Raw genomic sequence first — 10,955 nt, forward strand, 5'->3', positions numbered from 1 at the left:
GACACAATTCAATCCACAACAGTCAAAACTGAAAAAAAAAAAAAAAAGACGCTTCTTCCAAGGGAAAATGGATTCACCTTAAATGTTTTTAAATCATAAATGAAATTTGTGGAGGTTGTTTTTTGAGAAATGTAAGCATATACATTTATCTAGGAATAGCCAATGAGTCACTGAGTACTGCCCCCTGAGGAGCATTTTGGAAATGTATTGGGGTGCTTTTACCACTCACAATTATTGAGAGAAACCACTAGCAATTGGTGGTCAGAGGCAAGGATTATGGAATACATGGAGCAGTCTCAAACAATGAAGAATGGCCTCATACCCCAGAAGAGAGAAATACTCTGCTAGGCGAAACTTAACACAAAAACATCAGGAACACCGCATGTATACTAATACAGGTAAGATTTGACAAGAAGTAAAGAGAAAAGCCCAATAATTTAAGGCAAAGTCTTTATGGATGCAGAAACATGAATCAAATAAAGATGCTGTCTCAAAACTAAATTATATATCATTCTATGCACTATATATTAGAGTGCTTCCAATTATATATTTGTCGAAAAGTGTTTAGTAAAGTAATGCAGTTACTGAAAAAGCAATGAAACTTTGGCAAAAATGTCAGAGGATATTTGAGTCCACTCTTAAAGATTACAAACAAAGTGTTATTAAATTAGTAAAGACGCATGAACCACAGGAATCTCAATAAAAATTACTTGAAGTTGAATTTTGAAGAGCAAATTGGCAGCCGCCATTACAGAGAGCCCAGCTCTGGTGCCTGAGCAAGGGGAGGAGGCGGCGCAACGGCCCACTGCAGAGTACTGCGATGAGAACCAGCGGGTCAGCGCCAGCCTCAGCAGCCACCAGAAGTACACGAGGAACTGGCAGCAGCGTGTGGCACGTGTGCGGTGGCAGCGCAAGAACAGCACAGAGAGGCAGCCGGCTAGGGCAGGTGGCATCATGGACGAGAAGGCGTTCACCAAGGAGCTGAACGAGTGTAAGCAGCTGTCCAAGTCCCAGGTCAAGAGCCTCTGTGAGAAGGCTAAAGAAATCCTGACAAAAGAATCCAATGTGCAAGAGGCTCGATGTCCAGTCACTGTCTGTGGAGATGTGAAATGGGCAATTTCATGATCTCATGGAGCTGTTTAGAAGTGGTGGCAAATCACCAGATACAAATTCCTTGTTTATGGGAGATTGTGTTGACAGAGGATATTATTCAGTTGATACAGTTACACTCCTTGTAGCTCTTAAGGTTCCTTACCATGAATGTATCACCATTCTGCAAGTGAATCATGAGAGCAGACAGATCACACAAGTTTATTGTTTCTATGATGATTGTTTAAGAAAATATGGAAATGCAAATGTCTGGAATATTTTACAGATTTTTTTGACTATCTTTCTCTCACTGCCTTGGTGGATAGGCAGATCTTCTGTCTACATGGTGATCTCTCGCCATATATAGATACACTGGATCATATCAGAGCACATGGTTGCTTACAAAAAGTTCCCCATGAGGGTCCAATGTGTGATTTGCTATGGTCAGATCCGGATGACTGTGGTGGTTGGGGTATACCTCCTCAAAGAGCTGGTTACACCTTTGGGCAAGATAATTCTGAGACATTTAATTATGCCAATGGCCTCACTTTGGTGTCTAGAGTTCACCAGCTACTGATGGAGGGATATAACTGGTGTGATGACCAGAATGTAGTAATGATTTTCAGTGCTCCAAACTATTGCTAATATTGTGGTAACCAAGCTGCAATTATGGAACTTGACAATACTCTAAAATACTCTTTCTTGCAGTCTGACCCAGCACCTCATAGAGGCAAGCTACATGTTACCCATAGTACCCCAGACTACTTCCTGTAATGAAATTTCAAACTTGTACAGTATTGCCATGAACCATATATTGACCAAGTGGAAACAGAAAGAGCAACAGTAACTCCAAAGTATCAGAAAATAGTTAATATTCAAAAAACTTGTTTTCACTCAGACCAAAAGATGTGCCATATAAAAATACAAAGCTTCTGGTCATCAACAGCCGTGACCACTTTAGAATAAACCAGTTCATTGCATGCTGAAGTGACATTGTTGGCCAAGAAACCCAGTTTCTGGCATAGCACTATTTGTAGTTACTTTGCTTTCTCTGAGAGACTGCAGATAATAAGATGTAAACATTAATGCCTCGTGAATACAATTTAACTTTCATTTAGCTATAGCTTCACTCAGCATGACTGTAGATAAGGATAGCAGCAAACAATCATTGGAGCTTAAGGAACATTTTAAAAAATAAGTACCAAGGCATCCCCTCTACTTGTCAGTTTTGAAATCATTCTTTTTATTTTCAGGGATACCATTTAATTTAATTACATGATTTGTCTGCACTCAGTTTATTCCCTACTCAAATCTCAGCCCCAGTTGTTATTTGTTATTGTCAGAACCTGGTGAGTTGTTTTGAACACAACTGTTTTTTTTCCCCTTCCTGTAAGATGATGTGACTGCACAAGAGCACTGCAGTGTTTTTCATAATAAACTTGTGAACTAAGAACTGAAAAAAAGAATACAAATTACTTAAATGTTTCAAATTACAAAATTCTACGTGTTAAAAAATGTTTTGTAACACTAAGAAACACATGCTGTAAAAACTCATTTTGAAAGTATTTATTTGGCAATTGCCGTTATTTTTCTATCTTTTTTGTATAGAGACATCTACTACGGCATCTTCGCCATAGCTTATTGTTTTATGGTTTCTCTTTCTAATCCATCCTCTCTATATCTCATCACCTAGAGAAGGATTCAGTCATCAAGGTCTTTTGAGGTACCAGGACCCTAAACTATGCCTTAAGGTGGTAATATTTCAAAACAGGAAATATGCTTTCTCTGATACCTCATCAGCATCGTGTTCTCTATCACAACATAGGGAATTATTTTTGTCACTACCCTTAACAATATGGCCCAGGTCATTTGGGTCATTTGTGAGAATATCATACTTCCTCATTTTCTTCATTTTGAGAGCCTGTAATTTGTCATGGCATGTTTTCTCGGCTTCAAGTATTTCCTTCTTTCTCTTATTATGTACAAACAAGTCTTGTCTTTGGTTACTTATTCCAACATTTTTATTTTATGATCCACATGTACCACTGATTTTTCATTTTCTAGAGCTTTCTACACAGAATTACTTTCTTACTTCTCATAAGCCTGAACTTATTCTTTAGAAGTAGGTACAAGCTTCACTTCCAAGATTAGGCTACAGGCATAAAGAAAGAAATTTTTAAAAAAAGAAGATGATGAAGTAGGTACAAGCATTCACTACTTCACTACATCTTCTAGTACAGTTAGGCCCTCATAGTCATATCCTGAAATATATACAGTTTTATTATACATTATATTTATTTATTCTTTATATTATAATCATAGTATTATGATTTTGTTATATGTATATAAGTAGGTCATATTATCTATAAATTCTATTTCCCATTAATTAAATAAACTGTTACAAAATGTTTAATAAGGGTAAGGTGGAGGTCTGATAGGGTTGAAAGCCACATATGGTGACTTACAGAGACCTGAACCAGGAGAACACAGAAACTGTCTGTAAATCTGGTCAAAAGGAAAAAAAAATGTTCTTTTCTACTGGTCCTCTGACTAAACAGCACACGGAACTAAGAAACTGTAGAGAAGAAATTGGAAGCAAAGAAGAAGTAAAAGAAAAAAATAGAGAAGTGGTTTATAAGAAACCAAATAATTAACTGTGAATATGCAAAACTGACTCCTGATAATGCTTTTAGATCTAACCTAACAGCTGCCTAGCATTGGGGTTAAGGGTTGATCTAAATAGACATGAAAAGAGACTACTTAGAATTTCAACCCTGAAAGACTGCCAATAAGCTAGATTTGACTAATAGACCAATTCATTAAATCCATATAACATGCTCACCACTACAGTGAAATTTGGTTGTGCATCAACTAACCTGTATATGTGCTGAACTTTAGAGGAATGGCAAAAGAGAATCAAGAAATCAGAGAGAATAAAAGGTCAAAAGATCACAATACCAAGAGTTTTTAGCTTCAGAAGAAGAAAATTGTGTCACTAATAAGTTCCCATACTGTCTCCAAGATTACCAATGAGAAAAACATTAGAGGTACTGAAATGAACTACAGAGGACAATTGGTTCAACCCATTAACTCTAAGTGGGCTTCATTTTTCCTATGCTGAGCCAATATCTGGCCCAGTAACTCAGGGTTCCCTTTTTTTTTTTTTTTTTTAATTGAGCCGAGATCATGCCATTGAACTCCAGCCTGGGCAACAAGGGGGTTACTTTTAATTAGGTACTTTCAGAACAGAAATGCTGAGAGCAGTTTGGTCAAAACTCTTTATGTTTGATACCTAAAGTATGTCATTCTATATTAGTTTGTCCCTAGAAAAGATGGCTTGTAAAGGAATAGCTAAACTATTAAAGAACTAAAATCGCATGATTTTGGTTCCTCCTTTTATGCCCTAAAGGGTAGCAGCAATGTGAACTCTGAAATATCTAGCTCATCTTCATCACAAATTCCTCTATTTCGAAAAGGTCGTTGTGAATTCTTAATAAAGCATTAAGATAGATTTACTTTATATTAAATTAATCTGAAGTCATGAGCCACATTTGATCAGAATACTTACAAAGAGAGCAGAGTCTTAGTTTCTGCTAAAGTCTTAATGCATATTCTTCACCATGCAGAGACAAAAATTATTATAGTTATTTTAGCAATTACAACATAGTAGCTGTTATACATTTTTCAGATAAGTCTGAAGTTACAATAAACCAAATAATTGTTCATTTTAATTGTATTGGACAGGGCCATTTAGGTTGATAAATTAGAATGTAAACCATCATTAACTCACAGGTAAAATTTACAAATATTTGAAGGATAGTTTTACCTCTACATCATTAATACCAGACAATTTAAATTTGTTTTATGTAGCTATTACATAAAGCATTTATATTATAAAATTTGTCTTTAACAATAATTTCTAAAGCATATATTTTTTCTGATTTTTCACATTAAAAATATGTTTTTGAAGAATAACAAGTTTCAAGTAGATAAACATGGAAAACTTAAAATACTGCCTTATACCATTTAGTCAGTCTTTGCTTTCCTCTTTCTGCTTGTTCAGACTAAAAAAGAAAGGTCAGCTTCCCCTTTTTCCCTCCAATTCCCAATTTAGCAGGCATTAAGGTTTAGAATATAAGGTTAAAAAACATTTCTCTCCAAACTGAAGAAGCCACAGCTATTTTTAAATATTGATTTATCACTGTAATGACCCCTAAAAAAATCCATGGGCTTAAGTGACTAACATTAGATAACTGATATGACTCTCTTTTTGCTCCAGATACAGATAAATAATTATCACATGTTTGACACTGAGACTGCCTTAAGTATACAGACAAGAAAATTAACTTAATAGCTTCTGTATAGTCCTACTTATAATCTCTTTTAGTAAAGTTTGATAAGTATACTTTCATGCCCCCAAACAGTAGAATATAGAGAGAAGAGACTCTGGAATCACACAGACCTGAGCTTAAATGCTAGCCTCACTACATATTCACTAGCTGTTTTCTGTGAGTTTTAATTTCTTCACTGGTTCTAGAATAATAATGCCTACTTCTCAAAGGGTGACTATAAGGTCTGAATAAAATAAAATATGTTAAGTGACTGACTAGGCAGAAACACAATAAATGTTGGTTTTATATCTTCCCTCCCCTGCAACTTGGAATTTTAATATATCTAAATGAAAACTCTTCAGAAGTAAATTTGTAATGCATGTATAATATTTTAAATATTAATTTTCTTTAGCCTACAGCACCCTCATTTGCTGGATCCAAGATGTTTAGTATGTGGACGACTGCCATCTTTGAAAATAAAGAGTACTCTGTGATCAATATATTTGACTAAATTTCAATGTGTTATATAAATTTAATTATTTTAACATGATATAAATAAAAGAACAGTCATCTTTTGATGACAGTGTGACTTTTCTAGGTTTGTATACCCCTAGTTTTTATTTTTTTAATATACAATGAACTTTTTATAAACTTCTATATTCTGAAAACCAAATTAATTAAAATTCATTTTAAAAGGTAAATTCATTTAAAAGGTAAATGTATACCAACCAGCACTTTGTGAACTTGCAGTAGACCCAACACCCTTCTCAGTCTCTGAGAACTGCATAGCATCTACCCACAAGGTAAACATGGGTTGTTCTTTTTGATCTAACTACCTTTGGGCCAAGCTGATTAGACCGAAAGTGGAACATGTCCTAAACTAATTATATATACTATCTCTCCTGGGAATTGGAGCAGAGCAATTCTAGTCTAGCTAGAAGTAATCCCAAGGTCCCAGGACAGCCATATGCACAGAGAATCAGAGAAAGCCAGTCTTCAGAAAGAGAAAAGTGTAAAGAACTCACATAAAAAGAAACAGAGCCAATGTAGCCTGGAACACAGACGATACAAGAAGCAAGAATAGCTTCCAAGATTACTGAGCCCTTCTAGCTTCCTACCCTTGGCCTCCCTAGGCCCCATTAGGCTAGAGCAAGCTCCAGGGTGTTTCTGTTACATAGAAGTAAAAGAAACTTGACTAAAACAGGAATAGGAAATGAAACACAAATACTGAACAGTTATAGCTCCTCCAGGGCTAGACGTCGCTATGTTAACAGATACTAAAATTCTACACCATCACAATAAGTTCCTTTTATTACTCCATTTACTGCTATTTTCTGACAACACAGCTGATAATATATTATCTAAAAATCTGTACAGTCATAACAAAAATTAAATTGTGTTTAGAGAAAAACCGAGTAGAATTGTTACAAAGCAGACAGAAAAGGGTAATGACAGGTAATATTTATTTAGTAGCAGAGGTGGTGATGATTGTGAGCTCCAATTCAGGAAGATAGTTAAGCCAGTATGCTTTTTAAATGATCTGGACCCAGTCATGAGACATGAAAACTGTTTAGTGGGTCAGGACAAGCATTTATTTTTAATGAAACAGAACTACAGGAGAAAAGTAGTAAGAATAAATATCAGTAAGTATTCTTTCATGAAGCTATTTGCTCCAGATTCTACACACTTTAAGTCCCTAAATTACAAAATCAACTATAGTTCTAACTTTTGGCCAGGGTCAAAAGAGCTTAAATGTCACTAAAAATCCCATGCTTCCAAAATACCAACTGGAGGCAATAGCTCCTAGTAATACATTTCCATAGCACATTTATTTTACAAGTTAAACAAATGAAAGTATTCCTAGCAAATACATCTTTATTTGCTTTAAGTTAACTCAAAGTGAATCACAGATCTAAATATAAAAATAAAAATAAAAAAATAAAAAAAAAAATAGGCTGGGCACAGTGGCTCACTCCTGTAATCCCAGCACTTTGGGAGGCCATGGTGGGCAGATCACCTGAGGTCAGGAGTTTGAGACCAGCCTGACCAACATGGAGAAACTCCATCTCTACTAAAAATACAAAATTAGCCAGGCATTGTGGCACATGCCTGTAATCCCAGCTACTTGGGAGGCTGAGGCAGGAGAATCGCTTGAACCTGAGAGGTGGAGATTGCAGTGAGCTGAGATCACGCCATTGCACTCCAGCCTGGGCAACAAGAGTGAAACTCTGTCTCTAAAAATATATATATAAAATATCTTTTCTTCCAGAAGTTTTATATATATATATATATATATATATATATATATATATATATATTTTCTGGAAGAAAAGATAGAAGAAAATCATCAGGATCTTAGGTTAGTAAAGGTCTTGTAGCTATGATATGAAAAACATGATCCATGAAAGAAAAAGCTGACAAAATGATCTTTATCAAAATTAAAATATTTTGTTCTGAGAAAGACTACCAAGAAAATGAAAAGACAAGCCACAAACCAGGAAAAAAAATTGCAACCCACATATCTGATGAAAGATATACATTCAGAATTTATAAAAACAATTACAACTCTACATGAAAGACAATCCAGTATTTTTTACCTTAATGGGCAAAAATCTGAACACATACTCAAAGATATATGTAATAACCAATAAACATATGGAAAGATGCTCAAAATTATTAGTCATTAGGTTCATGCCCATGAACACAATGATTCAATTCTTTAACTATTCTTCCCATTGGTATATACACAGAGAGTTGTGGGGGTTCAGTCAGGATGGTGGGAGAGATTGTAAAATTATACTAGTCACAAACCTTCTTAGAAGGCTGGAAGGTTTTTGCAAAAGCCTTGGGAAAGAGGTTATGGCTGAAGGCAGCCTAATCTCCTTTCCTTGTTCAAATAACATAGAGTAGATACAAAGGAATGTAAGGGAGTTTATCTAAATAAGTTGTTTACTCATGTGGTCCTAAAACTAACCTTTAATCATTCACAAGCTGATGGCTCTCTTAAGGGGAGGGCAACCAGGTTTGTTACCCACAAATGATGTTTGCCTTAGGCCTTTAGTGGTGTTGACTCAAAGGCTTTGTCACGTAATGTGTGCTGAATAAAGGCTGGCAAGGCCAGCGTGTAGGGCCAGTGGCTGCCAACTCTCTCTGCCATGTCTGTGGCCATGGACCCCTAGCCTGCTCTTTCACTGTAATCTGTGTTTGAGTGCATTTGTTATCCCTTGCTGGGTCGGAGTCTGCAGGTTGGACCCCGACAGAGAGCTTCCAATAGTTTCTCACAAGTACAGTCATGTATTACTTAACAATGGGGATAAGTTCTCAGAAATATGTCATTAGGTTATTTCATCATTATGCAAACATCATAGAATATACTTACACAAACCTAGATGATATAGTCTATTATATACACCCAGGTTATATAGTATATCATATTGCTCACAGGCTACAAATCTGTAATACATGTGACTGTACTGAATACTGTAGGCAATTATAACATAATGGTCAGTATTTCTGTATCTAAGCATATCTAAACATAGAAAACAAGCAGTAAAAATATGATATAAAAGATAAAAAATTGTACACCTGTATAGGGCACTTAGCATGAATGGAGCCTGAAGGACTGGAAGTTGGTTGCTCTGAGTGAGTCAGTGAGTGGTGAGTAGATGTGAAGGCTTAGGACATTACTCTACACTGCTGTAGACTTTGTCAGTACTGTACACTTAGGTACGCTAAATTTATAAAAGCATTTCTCTTTCTTCATTAATAACCTTAGCTTACTGTAATTTTTTTATTTTATATCCTTTTTACTTTTTTTGAACATTTTGCCTCTTTGGTAATAATTTAGCTTAAAACACAAACATACAGCTGTAAAATATATTTTATTTCTTTATATCCATATTCTATAATTTTTATTTTCAAAATTTTTATTTTTTTAACTTTTCAAACTTTTTTTAACTAAGACAAAAGCACACACATCATTAGCTCAGGCCTACACAGGGCCAGGATAATCAATACCACTGTCTTTCACCTCCACATCTTATCCCACTGGAAGGTCTTTAGGGGCAGTAATGTGGGAGTTGTCATCTCCTATGATGATAATGCCTTCTCCTGGAATACCTTCTGAAGGACTTGCCTGAAGCTGTTTACAGTTAGCTTTTTGTATACATAGAAGAAATACACTCTAAAATAACACTAGAAAGTATAGTAAATATATAAACCAGTAATGTAGTCATTTATTATCATTATCAAGTATTAAGCCCTATATATAACTGTATTGCTATACCTTTATACCACTAGAAGGAGCACAGTGGGGTCGTTTACACCAGCCTCACCAAAAACATGTGAAGGATGCTTTGCACTACCAAACTAGGAGAGATGTGACTTCACTAGGCAATGGGAATTTTTCAGCTCCATTATAATCATATGGGACCACTATTTTGTAGGCAGTTCATCACAGGCCAAAAGGTTATGTGACACATGACTATAATATTGCATAAGCATTCTTATTTACACAACTTTGCACACACACACACACACAATTTCTGTTGGATCCAGTCTTCAGAACAGTATCACTAGAAAAGCGCAATGAAGAGAGAGCAAGATGGCCAACTAGAAGCCCCTAGCCTCCTCTCTTCCATAAAAACAAGGAAAACAACAAATAAACAGCTATATTTTAATGCAAATAACTAATGGAGAACACCAGGGTACGTCAAATAAGTAACACAAACCTTGGTGACCACAGAAACTCAGGAGAGTCACATAAAGAATGGAAGGAAATATTAGGACTCCATCACCCCATCCCCCATGAGAGATCACTTGGGAACCAGAAGGAACTTCTCTCTATGGTGAAAATGTAGGCAAGAGGATCCCAGCAGCTCCCATCCACACTTTGGATACCTACAGTCCTCACTACTAGGGTCCCCTGCAGTCCTCACTAGCACTAAGCTCAGCTGAGGGAGCTGCCTAGAGACCACAAAGCTATGCTCCTCCTCAGATAAGAAGCCAACACTGTGCCCCACCCCAAGTGGCCCACAGGGCTACTGCACTGAGAACTAATGCTAGAGTATGTCTTGCTCCAGGATGAGTACGAGTAGTCACAGCACATCTTCCCTGAGACTAAACTGTCCTCAAAATACCCCTGCTTAGTGGCCCTATACCTCAAGCCCAGCTGTGAACAATTGCCCCTTCCCTGTGCGGCCAAGCAATGGTGGGAATGCCCCATCCACTCCTTTCCCCACTGACTCAGGCAGAGTTGAGGCTGCACAGTCCCTCCTGGGGAACCCATGCTTTGGCAGAACAGCTCCACATTCTCTCAGCCATGCCTGCACTCTGTCCCTAGGACCTAAGCTGAATGTGCTCATTGCTGCTGAGCAAACAGTGCTTTGGTGGAGCCCTGCATCCTGGAGAAAACAGGTGTGCCTGGGCAACCCAGAAGAGTCACACACACACACACACACACACACACACACACACACACACACACACACTCTCTCTCTCTCTCTCTCTCTCTCTCTCTCTCTCTCTCTCTCTCTC

General features: G+C 36.8%; 1 protein-coding gene and 1 pseudogene across 3 annotated transcripts in view; one reads left to right on the forward strand and one right to left on the reverse strand.

The window, feature by feature from the left end:
* Positions 1-10,955, reverse strand: part of KLHL13 (kelch like family member 13) — a 201,091-nt gene that overhangs the window by 147,761 nt on the left and 42,375 nt on the right. The gene's annotated exons all lie outside the window — the stretch shown is intronic.
* On the forward strand, positions 955-2,539 carry LOC116536590 (annotated as a pseudogene).

The sequence above is a fragment of the Sapajus apella genome, unplaced genomic scaffold (assembly GCF_009761245.1).
Source record: "Sapajus apella isolate SASKATOON/1434 unplaced genomic scaffold, GSC_monkey_1.0 scaffold102, whole genome shotgun sequence".
Taxonomy (NCBI): domain Eukaryota; kingdom Metazoa; phylum Chordata; class Mammalia; order Primates; family Cebidae; genus Sapajus; species Sapajus apella.